This window comes from Leiobunum rupestre, chromosome 1 (assembly GCF_980474605.1).
Source record: "Leiobunum rupestre chromosome 1, qqLeiRupe1.1.hap1, whole genome shotgun sequence".
NCBI classification, from domain to species: Eukaryota; Metazoa; Arthropoda; class Arachnida; order Opiliones; family Sclerosomatidae; genus Leiobunum; species Leiobunum rupestre.
This window is the reverse complement of record NC_143384.1, coordinates 27543495-27568253: the sequence shown is the minus strand read 5'-3', so window position 1 is coordinate 27568253 and position 24759 is coordinate 27543495. Positions and strand designations below refer to the sequence as shown.

At 34.1% G+C, this 24759-nt stretch overlaps 1 pseudogene; it reads left to right on the top strand.

Annotated features, from left to right (window-relative positions):
* The window catches only part of LOC149962028 (ATP-binding cassette sub-family C member 3-like), a 57174-nt pseudogene extending 33851 nt beyond the window's left edge, over window positions 1–23323 (top strand).
* Window positions 23324–24759: the final 1436 nt, after the last annotated feature.

The window sequence follows — 24759 nt, the reverse complement described above, 5'->3', positions numbered from 1 at the left end:
TGAGTCAAGTGGACTGCGATAGATAAGGTTAAAACCAAATACATTTCAAAATGAAAATAACAAATGAACATCTACTCATAACCTTAATTTTATTTATTGACTTTAGTTTGAAATGAGCATAATAATAATAATAATCAGCTAGGCTAATACCCAAGGCACCACCTTAGGCCTAAGTCATCAAGCGACTTATGAAGTCTTTAATTCAGGTGGCCGGGTTACAACTAGGCTTAATGAAGAGAACCGTTAGCACTGTCAGCCAGACAGGAAAAATTAAAGAGAGTGCTTGTTTTAAAATGCTTTCTTAATGGAATAGTTGGCAGTTTCCATTTATTTAAATGTCAGTAACAAAATTAATGTGAAGCTTAATTCAATATTTTACACAAAATGTACTTATCTCGATATCGAATGGGGTACAATTTAATTAATGTAAACAGCTCTTTTTAATAATAAATATTTTAATATATATTCTGTGGGAGCTCCGTAAAGTAAAGGCAGATTGGAACTGAAGTAACCGGGGGGCACAAAAAAGCGATTTTTTCCCCTCGTTGGTCAGCCATATTAGGCGCGTTCTCGTTCGGGTAATTTTGGATTGACATTTTGGGTTTGATTTTTGTAATGGGTAAAAAACGTAAGCGTTGTTGTATTAAGGGTTGTTCAGGAGAAATATTGTCATCGGAAAATGTCAGTTTTTACCGGATTCCAAGCGTTATAGAAGTGGATAAATCAGAACGAGTATCATCTGATAGGCAGCGCCTATGGGTCAATAAACTACGGCTTAATGGATACGACGAAGAACTTCGAATATGTTCAAGGCATTTTGCCTCAGGAATTCTTATTTTTATATCTTAAAAGCGCTTAAAACACAAAACTATAAACTATTTTTTTTGGAAAATCATCAACGCTCTATGATGCAACACATCCTGAATGGCTTCCTAGTCGTAACCTAAAAACTGAATAACCTACTAGTGTTACTCAAGGTGACATTAGTTGGATTGAAGACAATGATCACAAGTTAGAGCGCTATCATAAGAAGACTTAAGAGAGCTAAGTTTCACTTCTTTGATACGCCCAAAACTACGAAGTGCAGAAATAGTTTTCGTCCTAATCTAGCAGGTGCTACATCTACGCCAAAATATAAAACCCTGCTGACGGTTGCTGATTGCAGCACTGCGTCGCTTGATGTGAATTCCTCCATTAATATAGAAAATAATTTGACGTCTTACTGTGAAAGAGTTTCTTTACTAGAAAATGATCATGCATTTGAAGAACATTTATATCCATCATATGTAAATTTATCTACGCAGACTACCCAACCATGTTTATCAAACATGGTGGAACATTCCAATCAAACAGATACCCTCTTCCGTGAGAACTCAACTCAAACTGAAACCACTTCCAATGAGCACGCTTTTAAAAATTTAAGTTGAAGAAATTTCACCATTCTTATTTAAGAACTCCAACAACAATTTATCCTGACAGTGGCTACATCAAATAGGGAATTACCGTACAGGTTTTTTATCTCTGAAAGAACTGTTAGCAGAATTTTCTACAATTTTTTAAATGCATTGTACAATTGCATTTTCCGTTTCATTGAGTGGCCTGAAAGAGACGAACTACAGCCAACAATGCCAATGTGATTTAGGGAACAATTTGGATCAAAATGTGCAGTGGTTATTGATAGTTTTGAGGTGTTTACAGACAAACCACCCAGTGTTATTACACGAGCAAATATGTGGTCCAGCTATATACACAATAGGACTGTAAAATTTCTAATTGGTATTACACCTCAAGGCTCCAAAAGTTATATTTCCAAAGGGTGGGGTGGTCGTGTCACGGTTTATAGAATCTACAAACCGTGGTCGTGTTTCAGACAAACATGTAACAGAACATTGTGGTTTTTTATAAAAACTAATTCCTGGAGATTTAATTATCACTGATAGGGGCCTGATGTTGACGATTCAGTCGGATTTAATTGTGCATCAATGAAATACCCAGAATTCACCGGTGGAAAAAACCATTATCCACTAATGATGTAGAAAGTACACGTCAATTAGCGATTGTAAGAATTAACGTTGAAAGAGTTATCGGCTAACTAAGACAAAAATATAAAATACTACATACCAAGGTTCCGGTAGAATTGCTACATCGGGCCCCGGAATAAAACATTGCTACAATTGACAAAATTGCTACAGTGTGCTGTGCGGTAACGAATTACCATCAGTAGTTTCTATTGAATAGGTTAATAAATCTTTATAGCTGAGACCTTACTTTATTTTTTAATTTTTTTAAAACTTAATATTTCTGACTTTATATAGGAACAATGAACCGAAAATGGAAAATCACATTTGCAGCCTCCTTTTCGTTGATCCGTTTTCCCTATTAACCTTTGAACATTCAGCGCCAAACCATTTTCCTTTCGGAATCCGTTTTATCTGCAAGCAATCAATATGGAACCATTCAATAGGACAATTCTGATTATCACAGCATATCATACCAGACTCGGGTAGTTGGCAATGACACCAGACTTCACATTTGCTCCTGGAGAAGATTGCACTAGTTTTTTAGTCGCTGATCCTAAATTTTGAGAAACCCTGGGTGTTGAAGGCGTAATCTGTTTTGATGGGGATGAATATAGTTGGTGAACCTAGATGTAGATGGTGAAAAAAAATGTATAGGAACTTTGCATTGAGTATTGAAATCTTTTGATGGGGATGACATTCAGTTTGACTCGGTCATCCTTTTTGGAGATAAAAGATGGAGCGCAATGGATGACTTATCCTATTTCTTCCCATGGTCCTCTTTCACGGATTTATGGTTCGTAAAAAATGTCCTAATAGTTTTGCAAAATAGCATTTTAATAAAACTCTTTTAATTTATTAAGGGCGATTACCCATAAATCTTCATCCGGATAAATTATTTCAATAAGGAAGTCCTCCTTGGTCCACACACCAAAGTCTGCATATGCTCTTTGATTTACAAACAGCTGCATCTGAATTTGATAATAATATGCATGGTTTTGCTTCAGTTTCAATTCACTCTCACTCACTTGAAGAAATAATTTTTTGTCCCCATCCTTCAGAGCTTTATCTTTCATAGAAAAAGGGCATTTCAGCACTATAACCCTTTTACCACAACAATCGCAACTAAAAAATCCATCCGGTGAGGCTCACAGATAGGGATATTTGATATTCAAACAAAGTCCAGAACTTTCAATATTAAATTTTTGTGAGTCTTCAGCATTTCATTTAATAAACTTTTCGGGCCGTCTCTTCATTATCGGTACCCCATTTTGTTGCCTCATTTTCAAACTTTCTTTCGCTTGGATAATAAATTGTTGCGATTAATGAAGCTGAAGGCATTGCCGGATTACTGTGGCAGGCTGCTTTGAAATTAGAGGCTTTTACACGAACAGCGCGAAAAAAATGCCACCGTTTACTATTTGATTGTTTTTTTCGTTTCAGCTTCTACTTTTTCAGTTTGCTAGTATGTAAAACCTACCTTAATTCCTTCACAATGTTTAAATAGTTCGTGGAGTGGTAAATCAAGACATTTATCATCGTATAGCTCAGTTAGCACCACTGGAAATGAAGTTTAAGTGTTTTCATATACTTCTAATACTGAATCCAATTCGATTCTTTTCGATTTTATTTAAGAAACGTCCTTTTCACTTATTGGGGTATAGCATGCTTCTTTGGTTATAGGAACCAACCAATAAACCTTGACACCTGTAACGGTTGTCTTTTCTCGAAATCTAACTACATAATCAATGTAGAATAACAGCCCTGCAATATGTGAGCAGGACTCGTCTAGCCCTGCCATGCAAGTGCAATGTCCAGATTTAATTGTGCCATCTTGATCCGTTATTATCCATGGTTTTAAGGACGTTTCCCTTATTCTTTGGGAGTGAATTACCTTAAAAATACAAACAGAATAAGTATAAATGTGAGGTTACATAAAATTTGTAACTCACAGTGGCTTTAACCAGAATATAAAGACAACCATCAATGTTCTCTTATAAATCCACAAACGAAAAGGTAATACGCATTTAAACTTTTATAGTGTTTTAATTTATTCTTTGTGAAAGGTTAAATTCCCTCAATTAAATAAAGATAAATATCTGCAAAGTATATTGGGGCCAAATAACTAAAACTTCCGATCTCCTTAGGCTTAATTAAATGACAATCTTTTGGTTTGACTAGATATGGATCAGTATCATTAATTAATGATATTTTTATACGTACCTTCTTTTGACATGTAGCTCTAAACTATCATAATATTCAGAGGATTTAAAAATTGAATTTAGGTCAACATTACAATTCATATTCGACATGTTTGCTATTGCGCCCAAGATGGCTGACTCAACTAGCCTTGAAAATATTTCCCCAAAGACAAAATGTTACCCGTCCATCTAGCTCTAGAGCTTTGCTGTTAGCAGATAAATTTTGCTACCCCCCCCCCCCAAATAACCTCTACTCATTTGAGATATAACTATTATATTTTAGTTATTTTTTAATTTGCTTAGGAATAAATTTAAGCCTCTCAGTTAAATACCTAAAATCTAAAAATGTATTAATTTTATATACTGTGGAAGCATTATTGATATAGCAACATTATATTTTAATGTGTTTAAGTTGTTTATTTATTAATTTAAACCTCTCAATCTAATATTTTTTTGTAATACTTATTGATAAAAATATATTGATTTTAACTGCGAAACATTGCTGGCAACCACCTTTTAAACTTATTTGAACTGAATTCAATTTCTTGAGCCAATGAATATGATCTGTCTTGATGATGAGTCATATTTGAAGTATTAGTTTACCCTAGAAGTTAAAAAAAAATTAGGCATAAAAAGCTAAAAGTTTCCTATTTTATTTATTAATATTTTAATATAATATTCTGGAAGCTTTATTTAGATGCATAAATTATATTTTAATGTTAAAGTTGCTTTGGTGTAAATATGTCAGACTTTTAGTGTAAAATAATTTGTAATACATAGTAGTTCATAAGAATTTTTGAAACTGCAACACTTTGCTCACAATGATTTAAGCGTATTTGCCCTGAATTAAAATGGACTGTGTGACTTTTGGTTTGAATTTAGCAATAGTGGTGTACAATGCTCCGCTTGACCAGGGCGCTAGACTCGAAGGGTACCCGGGCTCGAAACAATTCAAAATGTTAATTTTTTAAATATAGAAGTATTTTTGAACTTTTCAATAGTTAAGGGGCTGTACACCAGGGCGCCAACTTTAACGCTACGGCCCTGCGTACAAAGAAGAAGTAAGTTGATTAAACAGGCATTTGACATTGTTTAAATTTTTTATAAATGTTTAATATCAACGTTTAATAGACGTTAATTCTATAACGTTTATACTTGGTTCATTTGGCATATTTAAAGAGTTTAATTTTCGTTTTATATTGACGTTAAAAAACTTTAATCATATTACGTGAATACTTGGGTTTCTGTTAGTATGAAAAGACTTTATTTCAACCGTTTTATAAACTCCGTTTTCGTTAACCATTTCATAACGTTTATCTATCAACCAAATTTTAACAAGTCGCAAACGGTTTATCAACGAGATTTTGCTGCTCTGGGATATATGTCTTCCTGAAGCAAATACAATTTCCATAATGATGTTTATAGTGGTTTTGGAAAAATTGGCTTTAGCGAAATAAAAACTGTTTTTCCATGACCTCGTAACTTTGTGAAAATTTTATTAACTTTTTTAGGTGTTAGAGTACGCTCTAGAGCATTTTGATTACAACCTTTTACCAACTCCCGGTGAAATAATATAACTTTTGAAACCGTGAAAAATGCTAAGATTTTTCTAAAATCATAATATAAAAAGAGGTCTATGTGTTGTATTTACCTTGAAAATTTCACAATTGGATGAGATATAGTTTTTGCAAAAAATGCTTGGACCGAGCAAGTTGGGATACCCGGTATTTCTTATCATACATGAATAATTTTTAGTTTTAGCCCAAACTGTTGCAGATAAATCATCTCGCCAATTTAATGGCTCTATACGATAAATGAAATTGGTTTTACGCTCGAAATTTTGCATATTTCCTATTGATTTATGTACCAAAGTCAAAAAATACAATTCTATGGGTTCTCCGATGATGTCAACAGTAGAAATAATTGTGTATTTTCTTTCTATGCAGAGTCTTGAGCATGAGAAATGCTTAGACAAAGTTATAAGTCTCAATTTTTTGCGATCCGACTCTCAAACCTCCTGCCTTAGTCTGTATACAAATTTTCACCTTAGAAATAATCGTTGAGACCCTAAATACTATCGGGCAGAATTAATGAGATTTGGTTAATTAAATGCGCATCTTATAAATTTCCTTCTATATTATTTCAGCGTCGGCCAGCGCCAATTGGTCTGTTTGGCGAGAACTCTGTTAAGGAACAACAAGGTGTTAATTATGGATGAAGCGACGGCTTCGGTTGATCTTGACACTGACGACCTCATCCAAGAAACTGTCAGAAGGGAATTCAAAGCGAGCCCTGTCATTACCATCGCTCATCGTCTAAAGACCATCTTGGATTACGACAGGTAAAGGGTTGGTCACACCAAAATCCGTTAGAAATAAATCTGAAAGCATTAAGAATTTTTAGACCTGAAAGACTGCTTTCAGAATGTCATTTTAGTTATTTAATTCTGCTGCTATAGTGAGTTGCAGGCTAAGAAAGACAAAATATATAGTACAGTTGGCGCAAGGATACCTCAGATCATTTCCGGCCAGTCGACCGCGCGTAATTTAAATTTGACCACATTACGGTCAATTTCAAATTTCGTGAGTTTCATCGTTTTTTCGCGCCATCTAGGAACCGAAATTGGAATCTATTTTTTAATTTCATGTTGTCACGAATTTAATTACTGAATACAGCTAAAGAAGGTTCGATAATTGAAGCTCCAAATATTTTAAATAGCCCAAGAGGTTACTATGATAAAGGTTTATTGTTAACAAGTAAAGAGAAAAATATAATTTTAAACGTCTATAGCTCATTAAGACAACGTTACTCCCAAGAAAGCGTGGTAACTATTTTAAAAGAAACTGCTGATTTAACTGGTAAGACGTAGAAATAAATTTACAAAAATAAATACATACTATTTTAAATTTAAGAATGATAGGAATGCCTTATCTTTTAAATTTGCTCGCCACCACAATTATGAAATTAAAAAATAAAGATTCCAATTTCGGTCTCTTGATGACGACAAAAAGAGCAAAATTCGAATTTGACCGTAAAATGGCCAAATTCAAATTTCGCGCGGTGGAATGACCGGAAACGATCTGAGGCATCCTTGCGCCGATTGCACTATATATTTTGTCTTTCTTAGCCTGCAACTCACTATAAGTGTTTTATTTTTTAGATTGAATTGAACTGGTTTCGTAATTAGTTATTAAATAACCAAAGACAGAGATATGGGAGTGCGTATGCCGATAAGGGGGCACCTGCGGGCGGGGGAAACGGGGGTGAAACAGGCCCCTGTAGGGGCCCCATTTAGCGGCAATATTCGGAGGGGTCAAAAGGTTAGGTCAAAAGGTTAGCTTATTTACGAGGTTAGATGATTTACGATGTTACCCTGGGTCAATAGGTTATCTGCCCCTATGGCGGTGTGGACACGATGCAAACAGCCGTTAAATAGGGGAAATAGGGGTGAAACAGGCCCCTGTAGGGGTCCCATTTTGCGTACATTTTCGGCAGGTCAAAAGGTTAGGTCAATAGGTTAGATGATTTACGATGTTACCCTGGGTCAATAGGTTATCTATGGCGGTGTGGACAACGATGTTATGCAAACAGCCCGTTAAATGGGCCCGTCATAGTTAATATCTGGCGTGGTAACCCATTTTAGGTCAAAAGGTTAGCTGATTTACGATGTTATAACCCATAAAACCCAGGTGTTAACCCATTTTAGGTCAATAGGTTATCTGCCCCTATTCGGCAGACGGTGTGGACAACGATGTTATGCAAACAGCCGTTAAATAGTTTCAGTCATAGTGAATGTCGGGCCTAGGGCACCTGTCTTTCGAGCTGGTAATAAATAGTTCAATGGGTTTTCGCCGACAAACACTTTCAAACACTTTCGGGCCCCTAAGGGTTGTAAAAGGGTACCGTAAAATAGCGGGTGGTCATCGGTAAAAGTGTTTTGAAAAAAAAGAGCAGAGTGTATACAAATTATAAGGTTTTATTATTGCTCCCAATCGCTAGAAATTGGCTTTTTTTTTCCATTCACTATAAATCGCAGCAGTTTGCCAGAATTAGTTTTATCTCTCCGAAATAATTAATGTACCCAAAATTGGACCGCCAGTTTATTATTCTTTTTAGGGGGATCTCTATGGGCGTTTAACATTACAATAAAGCTAAACGGTCCAGTTTGGGGTACATTTGGTCCAAAATGGGGTACATAGGGGCGAAAATGGTGACTTTGGTCGTTTTTAGGGTACATTGGGTCCATTTGGGTCCATTTTTGGGTACATCCGAATTGCAATTGGAAAACGAAGAGCCGTAATTTGTTCCACCCATCCCTAAACTCCTTAAATTTATTGCTATAATTTATTTATCGCTGGCGAACCCTAGAATATAATTAATAAGGACAAGTTATTTAAATTTAATTTAGAACTTTTGTTTACATGATTACGACTAATCCGATATGATATATAATCCGTTTAAATCGTAATTTATCTATATAATTGTAATTAATTCGACATTTTAAAGGGTTGAAACGAACTACCTTCTGCAACTTGTATAAATAATTTAATTAAAAGTTCTAACTCACGTATTTGTAGTGTCTAGCCGCAGTATCGTCTGACATACGAGGGACAGCGACTTCCCACCCCACCACACCCCACAGTCGCATTTGAATCTTCTTTAACTAAGAACTATCTGCATAATTAATTTTTATAAAGTAAAAAAATATCCTTATTAATAGTTAATTAATAAGACATAAATAATTATGCTTTATATGCTTTACGTAATGTGTTTACTTCTATATTAAGCTATTTTATATTTGTTCCCAGTGGCCGTATAAATCATCCCAGGCGCGCGAAGACATTTCAAAGACCTGGTGTGTGATTTTATTGCATAGAGCTACAGATATATCGAGCTCAGACGTAAAACCCGTAGTAACGAAAAGCTCGGATGAAAGTGAACACCGAGGGTTAACTTTCCGCTGAGTCGGATCAAATTTAGACATTTTAGTAGGCCCAGGAACGTTATCTACACAGCTTCGTTTAGACATGATGCTCGAGAAACGGTTTGTAGTGTACTGCCGATGGATGACGGGGATGAATCCCTTATATAGCGATAATAATTTGATGACGTAATCAGGATGAGGTAATGGGTTGACTCAATGACTCACGCGATTAGTCAAATTTTGCGGTGTTATGTGTATAGCGACGGCCATATTGGTAAACCAAAGAGATAGAAATTCTACAAGTCCCATTAAAAGTAAAATCAACGCGATTAGTAATGCGTTTTTAGGATTGTTCGCGATAAGGCGAGTAACGGGAAAGGCGGGATCGTCCCTATTCGGTAGGGCTGGTGGAATCATCTGACATGATGTTATGCAAACAGCCAGTAGCTATAAACCCGAGTAATGGGCCCCCTACGGCATCTGTCAAACACTTTTTTCCACGTGCGAGTGGTGTTATGAAATAAATCCAAATAGTTCAATGGGTCGAGCCTTTTGTGTATCTATTCATAACTATTTTCACCGACAAACACTTTCCCTGTGTAACATTATTTTCAAACACTTTTACGATGCGCAAAGCTATCCGTCTTACGGAATATCGGCCCTAAGGGGTAAAGGGTAGATAGAGGATGGCCCTTGCCCCCAGCGCGTAAAATAGACACAGCGGGTGTCCCCTCTCGCTAGCTAAAAGTGTCGTTTTTACATCAGGTGTGGATTCTTCGCGCTAAAATAGTTATAACAAACGATTGTTCCCACCAAAAATGTAAAATCCATCTCCGCTGTTCTCGGATGAGGACGTAGCCATTTAAGTTTTTATCAATTTTTATATTTTTAGCTTGGCGATGTATTCCAAAATTAAATGGTAACCACGTATGCGTTACAATTTCAAGATGCAAGATACTCGAGAATGGTAAAATAGTCTATATTTAAAGTTAAAATGCGAAAACTATATTTGTATAGTCGAAATTTATTTTAACGTATTAAAATAAAAATTCATCTTTCTGACAAGAGTCTTACCCATCATACATACACCATCTAATCTGGAATCTATGTTTAACAATTGGAGGAATTCGTGTTTACGATAGGCTCTTTTTTAACGTAACTTAGTACATTAATTGAGTATTTTGAAATATTTTAATATCGGAATTTTTTTTGATGTATTAAAAGTAGAGTTAAGATGCTTTTATAGTATTTTCTATGTATTAGCATATCTGAACTTGCGGTTCAATTTTGGGTACATGGACCACTTACACGCTAATGATATTCAAATGAAGTTTAAAAATATTTCCATTTGAACGAGTCCCTCTTTTTATATCAGCAAAGTACTGAACGATTCTATCTTATGGATTTAAATAGTTCTAACAATAGTACAACTACAACATTTGAGAAAGACACTTTTCCCATTGTGAAAGTGGAATACAAAATAAGAATCACTTCAATTTAAAACGCACTTTAAATTTAAGTATAGACTATTTTACCATTCTCGAGTAACTCTTTTTTTTCTTTAAAAGCTGAAGAAATATTAGAAACGACATCAGTGATCAATTAATTGTTTCCGAGTATGACAGACGATTTTTGATATTAAAGAGTCATTTTTCAAAAGTAAGATTGTTTTCGGTTATTTTTTTTAAAGCTAGCTTAGAAATCACATTATTTTTATATATAATTATTTAGTTGTAATGTTAATTCTTAATTACTGGTAGCCTTCACTAGAAACTATTATAAGAATTATATATGAATTTATAACCAAGCGTGTATTTACCACTAGTGAATGCAATATCAGTCGAAGAATTGAAGAAAGACGGAATCACGTCATTATTAAGAACTGGTGACTACTTCTGTATATATTGTGACGGTTCAGTTTTTCATGTTCCAACTGTCGGACGGCTAGCATGGTACTGTGACGGATACTCAATCTGTTTGAAGTACCGTAAAGCTGTTTATTTCCAATCAAAAAGAATTCTAAGTATAAGAATTCCTCCAGGTGTATTAAAAGCGTTACCACGCATATATTTGTGTTTAAATTGTGATATGTTGGGCACTAAGAGAGCAGCCAATTTGTCATATTGCGAAGTAACTGGTGGATGTTGTGTATTTCCAAAAATTAAAAAATAATAATAGTATGTGTGTGTTTTTCTATTATTTTTCCACCTATATTTGGCGTATTGAAAGCTATTTTAACGTATTGAACGTAGAGTCAGGGGTTTTTATAGTATTTTACTATCTATATTTACATTTTGGAAAGCTATTTAAACGTATTGAGCGTACAGAGTATTTTGCATTATTTATGGTAATAAAAGGTAATTATTGTAGAAAATAAAAGATATTTTAATTAAAACATTTCGGTGATCTATTCCAAAATTAAATGGTAACCCCGTATGCGTAACAATTTCAATATGCAAGATACTCGAGAATGGTAAAATAGTCTATATTTAAAGTTAAAATGCGAAAACTATATTTGTAGTGTTCAATTTAAAAGAAAATTACTTCAGCTTTTAAATAAGATTTTTTTTCTGTATCTACCCTATATCATTTACATATTATTTTTTTATTCTAATTTAACCATAACTTTAAAAACGTTGCACGTCTGAATAGCTGTGTAGAGTACTATTAACAGAGATAAATATTTCTGGGTTCAGTTAATGTGATGATTCGAGTGAAAAATTTGAATATGTTAAAGTTATTGGATTGAAGGAAACTTCAGTGTTTTCAGAGTGATAATTAAGGGAAGTTGCCGTACAATATAGTTGAAAATTATCTTTTTAAGTCTGTGTCCACCCATTGATTATGTTAGGAAGTGAAAAAATTTCATTTAGCAAGCTTTTCTTCAATTTCGGTATCCACCCTGTATCATTTAAATGCTCAAGCATTGTTTTTATCAAGTTAATTTCAAAAATATCTTAAAACAAGCTTCCCTAAGTCTGACTAGCTCTGTAGGGTAATAATAAAATAGCTAAATATTTTTTGGGTTTAATACTTGTGATGCTTTGTGAAAATTTTCCATATATTACAGTATTAGGTTGGCTAATTATTTTTTTCACCTGCTACCATTCTCAACGGGTGAACATAGAATAACAAAGATAATTGTCCAATATATTTAAAGCCAACTTTCCTTACATTTCACTATGAAAACACTGAAGCTTCTTTCAATGCGATAACTTTATTACATACATTTTTTTTCCAGAATTACAATTATTGAATCGAAAAAAATATGGAACCACCCTAGAATTAACCAACACAGGTATTCAGAAGAGATGGTGTTCAATTTAAAAAAATTACATTTTTTGGATCCACCCTATATCAGTTATATAAAACCTGAAATTATTTATTTTTTTCAATTCTAATTTAACCATCACTTTAATAAGGGTAACTTCCCTTAAATTTCAAACTGAAAACACTAAAGTTTCATGCAATCCAATAACTTTGACTTTTGAATTTTTTTCACTCAGAATCATCACATTAAATGGGAGCCACTCTGTATCGTAAAATTAAAAGCTCAAGCAATTTTTTTTTCCAAATTCATTTTTAACTTATCTTAAAACACGCTTCCCTAAGTCTGACTAGCTCTGTAGGTTAAAAATAAAATAGCTAAATATTTTTTGGATTCAATAATTTTGATTCTGAGTGAAATATTTGCATATATTACAGTATTAGTTTGACTAATTAATTTTTTTTCATCTGCTACCATACTCAATGGGTGAACATAGAATAATAAAGGTAATTTTCCACTATATTTAAAGCCAACTTCCCTTACATTTCACTATGAAAACACTGAAGCTTCTTTCAATGCGATAACTTTATTACATGCATTTTTTTCCCAGAATTACGATTATGGAATCGAAAAAAATATGTGACCACCTTAGAATTACCCAACACAGGTATTCAGAAGAGATGGTGTTCAATTTAAAAAAAAATTACTTTTTTTGGATCCACCCTATATCAGTTATATAAGACCTGAAATTATTTATTTTTTTCAATTCTAATTTAACCATCACTTTAATAAGGGTAACTTCCCTTAAATTTCAAACTGAAAACACTAAAGTTTCATGCAATCCAATAACTTTGACTTTTGAAATTTTTTCACTCAGAATCATCACATTAAATGGGAGCCACTCTGTATCGTAAAATTAAAAACTCAAGCATTGTTTTTATCAAGTTAATTTTAAACATATCTTAAAACAAGCTTCCCTAAGTCTGACTAGCTCTGTAGGTTAATAATAAAATAGCTAAATATTTTTTGGGAGTCAATAATTTTGATTCTGAGTGAAATATTTGCATATATTACAGTATTAGTTTGGCTAATTAATTTTTTTTTCATCTGCTACCATACTCAATGGGTGAACATAGAATAACAAGGGTAATTTTCCATTATATTTAAAACCAACTTCCCTTACATTTCACTATGGAAACACTGAAGCTTCTTTCAATGCGATAACTTAATGACATGCAATTTTTTTGCCCAGAATTACAATAATTGAATCGAAAAATTATCCAACTCGGCTTATTACGCGGATAATACAGAAATATAAATTACTTGATCAAAACGTTTTACGAATAATTTTGAGAGCTTTATCTATTGAATAAAAGTTAACCATCCCCAACCTCAAAGGTGGTATCGCGCTTAGATAGAAGACCCGATATGTTCGCGAATTCCGACAACGACCATAATTTCAAACTATGTTTTTTATATTTTTTATTTCTTTCTTTCTTTTATTTTGTTCAATTATATATATTTAAAATTGAAGCTGAAACAAATTTTAAAATGACTTTGGTTTCCCATAAGACATGCTACCCTCCCCACCTCGCCGTCTTGCGCGCGTGCGCTGATTTCCCCTGGGGGGGGGGGCGCGGATTTCTCGGGGGGGGGGGCGCGGTCGGGGGGAACTTTGGGACGAAAAAATATTTATGCATACATATAGTGGAGGCTACTGTTCTTTAGCCGCGCGCGTTTTTTCTCAAAGGCTAGTGTTACGTCATCATAAACGGAGTATAAATTCCCGTCGCGCGACTATACCCCGTTTTATTCATAACTAAACCCTCAGTATCGTGTCGGTGGCATGGCGAGAATGGCCGTTGTCGAATTTGACTTTCTACTAGGAAAATCCGCCTCGCGCTCCGGCGGAGAGCCCCCCGACATTGTCGTGAAGGAACTAGCTATATAAACAGTATCGACCCCTCCCGCCGTTCAAGCTTGGACTTTCGAACAACCCTATCCAGTACAACAACTTCCGAACGCCATTAAAAGACAAAACGGCTGGGTGTCTAGGAACCTTCACGGTATTTGCTGGACCGCGGGGTATCTCCCCTATTATAAACTACCCGCCTGCCTTATATCAGCTGTTTCGAGTGCTGATATGATTTTTACAAAAGGAGACGTAAAGTGTAAATTTTTAGCCGATTATATTGAGACCGCCATATACGATTTGGAAACTTTTGACTGTCCCCGAGCTGTGACTTTTGATACGCCCCCGCCAGTGAAATGTCTATTCAGACATCAAACTCTAAACACCCGACAACCGTGTTCTTTGGAACGAAGTCTACTTTTCGCCGACTGGATTACCCAGAACCGCGCTGAAATAGACAACCAAATACGATGTCCATTTTAATTTTTTTTTGTATCGCACTATAATATTTTTTTTGACTCGTAAAAGAAAAATAATTTTTGTAATATATCATCTTATAAAATTTTTTTGTAAAAATAAATATTTTATATTATCTTATAAATCCGACTCGTTATTTCTCATTGCTCGCGTCATTTTTAGATTACGTAATTAATAGTTCATTGTGTCCATTCATTCGCCCACGTTGGAAAAATATTATAAACGTATTTTAGAATTTTAAAAATATTAAGTATCAATTTACCCAAATGTAAAATTTACTTTATACGGTCACCTTTAAAAATAACAATGTATTCAATATAAAAACGTTTATTCACATTTTCTTTACAGCGGTTTTAATATTATGAATTTGATCAGTCGGCATTTTTAATTCGGCTGGCAGGTTAGATGTAGTTGACTCGGTTGATTCCATTGTGGCACCGCGCTTTTTACATTCCCCAATAAGTTCGTTAAGATAATCGATAATTTTATCATCTGACATTTCCTCGACCTCCGTGTAATGGAGAGATTCACTCGCATCACAATCACACGCCAGATCCGAATCTTCTTTCATTCTATTACACGATAAATGAGTCATTAAATGTTGTTTGAAACCTCTCACGGACCGGTATATTTCCGCGCATATCCAGCATTTCTTGGGTACACTAAGCGGAGACATCTTCCTCTTTCCCATAGCGGCTGGCTTATGAAAACCACAACGCATCTACGTAATCTTTACGTTTCATGGTGTAGATTACGTCATCTTTAGTGAGTCATTTTTAAATTACGTCATTTTTATAGATTACGTCATTTTGGGGGGTTTAAACCCAGAAATATTATTCCGTAGCTCAAAGAGAATCGGGATGGCATAAATATATTGTAAATTTTAAAAACGGTTAAAGTCTCTTTTCATTAAGTATTTTTAAATATTTGAATATCGGAATTGTATTTTGCCGCGTTAAAAGTAGAGTTTAGATGTATAGTCGTTTTAAGAAATACTCGTGATATAGGGTCAAGTGCCAAGCATATTTAAGTACTACAATGATATTAAAATTAAGTTTAAAAATATTTCCATTCTACGTTACTTTAACAACGAATATTCTATGACGTCAAAACACTCAAATCCATGTTTCAAATTCAAATTAACCGCGCAAAACACTTAAATCTATGTTTTCATTTGATTTTTAAATTAACCGCGACGCGCCCACCGACCGCGCCCCCCCCCCCCCGAGAAATCCGCGCCCCAGACCGCGCCCCCCCAGGGGAAAACAGCGCACGCGCGCAAGACGGCGAGGTGGGGAGGGTAGCATGTCTTATGGGAAACCAAAGTCATTTTAAAATTTGTTTCAGCTTCAATTTTAAATATATATAATTAAACAAAATAAAAGAAAGAAAGAAATAAAAAATATAAAAAACATAGTTTGAAATTATGGTCGTTGTCGGAATTCGCGAACATATCGGGTCTTCTATCTAAGCGCGATACCACCTTTGAGGTTGGGGATGGTTAACTTTTATTCAATAGATAAAGCTCTCAAAATTATTCGTAAAACGTTTTGATCAAGTAATTTATATTTCTGTATTATCCGCGTAATAAGCCGAGTTGGATAATTTTTCGATTCAATTATTGTAATTCTGGGCAAAAAAATTGCATGTCATTAAGTTATCGCATTGAAAGAAGCTTCAGTGTTTCCATAGTGAAATGTAAGGGAAGTTGGTTTTAAATATAATGGAAAATTACCCTTGTTATTCTATGTTCACCCATTGAGTATGGTAGCAGATGAAAAAAAAAATTAATTAGCCAAACTAATACTGTAATATATGCAAATATTTCACTCAGAATCAAAATTATTGACTCCCAAAAAATATTTAGCTATTTTATTATTAACCTACAGAGCTAGTCAGACTTAGGGAAGCTTGTTTTAAGATATGTTTAAAATTAACTTGATAAAAACAATGCTTGAGTTTTTAATTTTACGATACAGAGTGGCTCCCATTTAATGTGATGATTCTGAGTGAAAAAATTTCAAAAGTCAAAGTTATTGGATTGCATGAAACTTTAGTGTTTTCAGTTTGAAATTTAAGGGAAGTTACCCTTATTAAAGTGATGGTTAAATTAGAATTGAAAAAAATAAATAATTTCAGGTCTTATATAACTGATATAGGGTGGATCCAAAAAAAGTAATTTTTTTTTAAATTGAACACCATCTCTTCTGAATACCTGTGTTGGGTAATTCTAAGGTGGTCACATATTTTTTTCGATTCCATAATCGTAATTCTGGGAAAAAAATGCATGTAATAAAGTTATCGCATTGAAAGAAGCTTCAGTGTTTTCATAGTGAAATGTAAGGGAAGTTGGCTTTAAATATAGTGGAAAATTACCTTTATTATTCTATGTTCACCCATTGAGTATGGTAGCAGATGAAAAAAAATTAATTAGTCAAACTAATACTGTAATATATGCAAATATTTCACTCAGAATCAAAATTATTGAATCCAAAAAATATTTAGCTATTTTATTTTTAACCTACAGAGCTAGTCAGACTTAGGGAAGCGTGTTTTAAGATAAGTTAAAAATGAATTTGGAAAAAAAAATTGCTTGAGCTTTTAATTTTACGATACAGAGTGGCTCCCATTTAATGTGATGATTCTGAGTGAAAAAATTTCAAAAGTCAAAGTTATTGGATTGCATGAAACTTTAGTGTTTTCAGTTTGAAATTTAAGGGAAGTTACCCTTATTAAAGTGATGGTTAAATTAGAATTGAAAAAAATAAATAATTTCAGGTTTTATATAACTGATATAGGGTGGACCCAAAAAAAGTAATTTTTTTAAATTGAACACCATCTCTTCTGAATACCTGTGTTGGTTAATTCTAGGGTGGTTCCATATTTTTTTCGATTCAATAATTGTAATTCTGGAAAAAAAATGTATGTAATAAAGTTATCGCATTGAAAGAAGCTTCAGTGTTTTCATAGTGAAATGTAAGGAAAGTTGGCTTTAAATATATTGGACAATTATCTTTGTTATTCTATGTTCACCCGTTGAGAATGGTAGCAGGTGAAAAAAATAATTAGCCAACCTAATACTGTAATATATGGAAAATTTTCACAAAGCATCACAAGTATTAAACCCAAAAAATATTTAGCTATTTTATTATTACCCTACAGAGCTAGTCAGACTTAGGGAAGCTTGTTTTAAGATATTTTTGAAATTAACTTGATAAAAACAATGCTTGAGCATTTAAATGATACAGGGTGGATACCGAAATTGAAGAAAAGCTTGCTAAATGAAATTTTTTCACTTCCTAACATAATCAATGGGTGGACACAGACTTAAAAAGATAATTTTCAACTATATTGTACGGCAACTTCCCTTAATTATCACTCTGAAAACACTGAAGTTTCCTTCAATCCAATAACTTTAACATATTCAAATTTTTCACTCGAATCATCACATTAACTGAACCCAGAAATATTTATCTCTGTTAATAGTACTCTACACAGCTATTCAGACGTGCAACGTTTTTAAAGTTATGGTTAAATTAGAATAAAAAAATAATATGTAAATGATATAGGGTAGATACAGAAAAAAAATCTTATTTAAAAGCTGAAGTAATTTTCTTTTAAATTGAACACTACAAATATAGTTTTCGCATTTTAACTTTAAATATAGACTATTTTACCATTCTCGAGTATCTTGCATATTGAAATTGTTACGCATACGGGGTTACCATTTAATTTTGGAATAGATCACCGAAATGTTTTAATTAAAATATCTTTTATTTTCTACAATAATTACCTTTTATTACCATAAATAATGCAAAATACTCTGTACGCTCAATACGTTTAAATAGCTTTCCAAAATGTAAATATAGATAGTAAAATACTATAAAAACCCCTGACTCTACGTTCAATACGTTAAAATAGCTTTCAATACGCCAAATATAGGTGGAAAAATAATAGAAAAACACACACATACTATTATTATTTTTTAATTTTTGGAAATACACAACATCCACCAGTTACTTCGCAATATGACAAATTGGCTGCTCTCTTAGTGCCCAACATATCACAATTTAAACACAAATATATGCGTGGTAACGCTTTTAATACACCTGGAGGAATTCTTATACTTAGAATTCTTTTTGATTGGAAATAAACAGCTTTACGGTACTTCAAACAGATTGAGTATCCGTCACAGTACCATGCTAGCCGTCCGACAGTTGGAACATGAAAAACTGAACCGTCACAATATATACAGAAGTAGTCACCAGTTCTTAATAATGACGTGATTCCGTCTTTCTTCAATTCTTCGACTGATATTGCATTCACTAGTGGTAAATACACGCTTGGTTATAAATTCATATATAATTCTTATAATAGTTTCTAGTGAAGGCTACCAGTAATTAAGAATTAACATTACAACTAAATAATTATATATAAAAATAATGTGATTTCTAAGCTAGCTTTAAAAAAAAATAACCGAAAACAATCTTACTTTTGAAAAATGACTCTTTAATATCAAAAATCGTCTGTCATACTCGGAAACAATTAATTGATCACTGATGTCGTTTCTAATATTTCTTCAGCTTTTAAAGAAAAAAAAGAGTTACTCGAGAATGGTAAAATAGTCTATACTTAAATTTAAAGTGCGTTTTAAATTGAAGTGATTCTTATTTTGTATTCCACTTTCACAATGGGAAAAGTGTCTTTCTCAAATGTTGTAGTTGTACTATTGTTAGAACTATTTAAATCCATAAGATAGAATCGTTCAGTACTTTGCTGATATAAAAAGAGGGACTCGTTCAAATGGAAATATTTTTAAACTTCATTTGAATATCATTAGCGTGTAAGTGGTCCATGTACCCAAAATTGAACCGCAAGTTCAGATATGCTAATACATAGAAAATACTATAAAAGCATCTTAACTCTACTTTTAATACATCAAAAAAAATTCCGATATTAAAATATTTCAAAATACTCAATTAATGTACTAAGTTACGTTAAAAAAGAGCCTATCGTAAACACGAATTCCTCCAATTGTTAAACATAGATTCCAGATTAGATGGTGTATGTATGATGGGTAAGACTCTTGTCAGAAAGATGAATTTTTATTTTAATACGTTAAAATAAATTTCGACTATACAAATATAGTTTTCGCATTTTAACTTTAAATATAGACTATTTTACCATTCTCGAGTATCTTGCATCTTGAAATTGTAACGCATACGTGGTTACCATTTAATTTTGGAATACATCGCCAAGCTAAAAATATAAAAATTGATAAAAACTTAAATGGCTACGTCCTCATCCGAGAACAGCGGAGATGGATTTTACATTTTTGGTGGGAACAATCGTTTGTTATAACTATTTTAGCGCGAAGAATCCACACCTGATGTAAAAACGACACTTTTAGCTAGCGAGAGGGGACACCCGCTGTGTCTATTTTACGCGCTGGGGGCAAGGGCCATCCTCTATCTACCCTTTACCCCTTAGGGCCGATATTCCGTAAGACGGATAGCTTTGCGCATCGTAAAAGTGTTTGAAAATAATGTTACACAGGGAAAGTGTTTGTCGGTGAAAATAGTTATGAATAGATACACAAAAGGCTCGACCCATTGAACTATTTGGATTTATTTCATAACACCACTCGCACGTGGAAAAAAGTGTTTGACAGATGCCGTAGGGGGCCCATTACTCGGGTTTATAGCTACTGGCTGTTTGCATAACATCATGTCAGATGATTCCACCAGCCCTACCGAATAGGGACGATCCCGCCTTTCCCGTTACTCGCCTTATCGCGAACAATCCTAAAAACGCATTACTAATCGCGTTGATTTTACTTTTAATGGGACTTGTAGAATTTCTATCTCTTTGGTTTACCAATATGGCCGTCGCTATACACATAACACCGCAAAATTTGACTAATCGCGTGAGTCATTGAGTCAACCCATTACCTCATCCTGATTACGTCATCAAATTATTATCGCTATATAAGGGATTCATCCCCGTCATCCATCGGCAGTACACTACAAACCGTTTCTCGAGCATCATGTCTAAACGAAGCTGTGTAGATAACGTTCCTGGGCCTACTAAAATGTCTAAATTTGATCCGACTCAGCGGAAAGTTAACCCTCGGTATTCACTTTCATCCGAGCTTTTCGTTACTACGGGTTTTACGTCTGAGCTCGATATATCTGTAGCTCTATGCAATAAAATCACACACCAGGTCTTTGAAATGTCTTCGCGCGCCTGGGATGATTTATACGGCCACTGGGAACAAATATAAAATAGCTTAATATAGAAGTAAACACATTACGTAAAGCATATAAAGCATAATTATTTATGTCTTATTAATTAACTATTAATAAGGATATTTTTTTACTTTATAAAAATTAATTATGCAGATAGTTCTTAGTTAAAGAAGATTCAAATGCGACTGTGGGGTGTGGTGGCGTGGGAAGTCGCTGTCCCTCGTATGTCAGACGATACTGCGGCTAGACACTACAAATACGTGAGTTAGAACTTTTTATTAAATTATTTATACAAGTTGCAGAAGGTAGTTCGTTTCAACCCTTTAAAATGTCGAATTAATTACAATTATATAGATAAATTACGATTTAAACGGATTATATATCATATCGGATTAGTCGTAATCATGTAAACAAAAGTTCTAAATTAAATTTAAATAACTTGTCCTTATTAATTATATTCTAGGGTTCGCCAGCGATAAATAAATTATAGCAATAAATTTAAGGAGTTTAGGGATGGGTGGAACAAATTACGGCTCTTCGTTTTCCAATTGCAATTCGGATGGACCCAAATGGACCCAATGTACCCTAAAAACGACCAAAGTCACCATTTTCGCCCCTATGTACCCCATTTTGGACCAAATGTACCCCAAACTGGACCGTTTAGCTTTATTGTAATGTTAAACGCCCATAGAGATCCCCCTAAAAAGAATAATAAACTGGCGGTCCAATTTTGGGTACATTAATTATTTCGGAGAGATAAAACTAATTCTGGCAAACTGCTGCGATTTATAGTGAATAGAAAAAAAAAGCCAATTTCTAGCGATTGGGAGCAATAATAAAACCTTATAATTTGTATACACTCTGCTCTTTTTTTTCATAACACTTTTACCGATGACCACCCGCTATTTTACGGTACCCTTTTACAACCCTTAGGGGCCCGAAAGTGTTTGAAAGTGTTTGTCGGCGAAAACCCATTGAACTATTTATTACCAGCTCGAAAGACAGGTGCCCTAGGCCCGACATTCACTATGACTGAAACTATTTAACGGCTGTTTGCATAACATCGTTGTCCACACCGTCTGCCGAATAGGGGCAGATAACCTATTGACCTAAAATGGGTTAACACCTGGGTTTTATGGGTTATAACATCGTAAATCAGCTAACCTTTTGACCTAAAATGGGTTACCACGCCAGATATTAACTATGACGGGCCCATTTAACGGGCTGTTTGCATAACATCGTTGTCCACACCGCCATAGATAACCTATTGACCCAGGGTAACATCGTAAATCATCTAACCTATTGACCTAACCTTTTGACCTGCCGAAAATGTACGCAAAATGGGACCCCTACAGGGGCCTGTTTCACCCCTATTTCCCCTATTTAACGGCTGTTTGCATCGTGTCCACACCGCCATAGGGGCAGATAACCTATTGACCCAGGGTAACATCGTAAATCATCTAACCTCGTAAATAAGCTAACCTTTTGACCTAACCTTTTGACCCCTCCGAATATTGCCGCAAAATGGGGCCCCTACAGGGGCCTGTTTCACCCCCGTTTCCCCCGCCCGCAGGTGCCCCCTTATCGGCATACGCACTCCCTTATCTCTAAAGACCCTTTCGTACCGGACAAAACTTATTGAAGGTCTAGTTTTCGGAGAACTTATCCCCTAGGAATATGGTTGCATATACGGGGTTATGTAAAATTAATCTATTAGGCGATTTAATAAAATATGTAAGTTTTAATTTCAAAAAATGCAAAGATTATTTTATTTTCAATAGAAAACTCTATACTTTAAAGATTAACAGTTTTGGGTAAATGGTAAACAGATTTTATGCTGAAAATTGTATAGCGTACTCAAAAAAGTTCAAATACAGATGGTTTGATCGAAAATTGTCCATTATCACCTACTTTTACAATATTATGTTATGCCTCGATTTGACTTATCAACATTTAAATATTATTACTTAAATTAAATTAATTAATTAACTGTAGACAAAACGAGCTTTTTAAGAATAAATTCATTGTTACTCAAGCGATCATTAGTTTGTAGATTAAATGCAGCTTGTCGTGGCAAAAAATAAAATCTTCTATATATTTAAGATTAACCTGATTGTAATATATCTACATGTAATATTGCATATAATTTTTATTTTATTTTAGAGTTATGGTTCTGGATAACGGAGTAATTGCGGAGTTCGACAAACCTTCACAACTGTTAGCAGATTGTAGCTCTATTTTTTTCTCTTTGGTCAAAGACGCCGGAGTTGTCTAATATATCCCATGGTCAAACATGCGACCAATCCTCAACATTGTCTTAACATATTTTAATATCTGGAAAACAAAAAGAATATCCTGAAATCCAAGCAACAATCGCTACTAAAATTAAACATAAACCAGAACGAAAATCTTACTTTAATATTTTAAGACTTGTATCGGTTTTCATATATAAATTTGATATTCGAAAACACATTAACATTTTTTGAAATTTTGTTATCTCTAATGATTTTTTTTAATTATCTATCGTATTTTATTATAAAATACAAATTGATATATATTAAAATCAGTCTGATGACTGAAACTTGTGTAATTGACATACCTCATTCACCATTTGTGATACCTTCCCTTTATCCTTTCTTTTAGGCCCTGCTCTTTATCCATTATATTACGCGATGCCCTATATACTTTCTTTTACGCCTTGACTTTAATCCTTTTTTACGTTATGTCCTTTCTTAAACGCCATGCCCTTTATCCTTTCTTTTACGTAATGCTTTTTATACATTATATTACGCCATGCCCTTTATCCTTTCTTTTACGCCCTGCTTTTTATACATTATATTACGCCATGCCCTTTATACTTTCTTTTAGGCCCTGCTCTTTATACATTATATTAGGCCATGCCCTTTATCCTTTCTTTTACACCCTGCTTTTTATACATTATATTACGCCATGCCCTTTATACTTTCTTTTAGGCCCTGCTCTTTATCCATTATATTAGGTCATGCCCTTTATCCTTTCTTTTACGCCCTACTTTTTATACATTATATTACGCCATGCCCTTTATACTTTCTTTTAGGCCCTGCTCTTTATCCATTATATTACGCCATGCCCTTTATCCTTTCTTAAACGCCATGCCCTTTATCCTTTCTTTTACGTAATGCTTTTTATACATTATATTACGCCATGCCCTTTATCCTTTCTTTTACGCCCTGCTTTTTATACATTATATTACGCCATGCCCTTTATACTTTCTTTTAGGCCCTGCTCTTTATCCATTATATTAGGCCATGCCCTTTATCCTTTCTTTTACGCCCTGCTTTTTATACATTATATTACGCCATGCCCTTTATACTTTCTTTTAGGCCCTGCTCTTTATCCATTATATTACGCCATGCCCTTTATCCTTTCTTTTACGCCCTGCTTTTTATACATTATATTACGCCATGCCCTTTATACTTTCTTTTAGGCCCTGCTCTGTATCCATTATATTAGGCCATGCCCTTTATCCTTTCTTTTACGCCCTGCTTTTTATACATTATATTACGCCATGCCCTTTATACTTTCTTTTAGGCCCTGCTCTTTATCCATTATATTAGGCCATGTCCTTTATCCTTTCTTTTACGCCCCGCTTTTTATACATTATATTACACCATGCCCTTTATACTTTCTTTTAGGCCCTGCTCTTTATCCATTATATTAGGCCATGCCCTT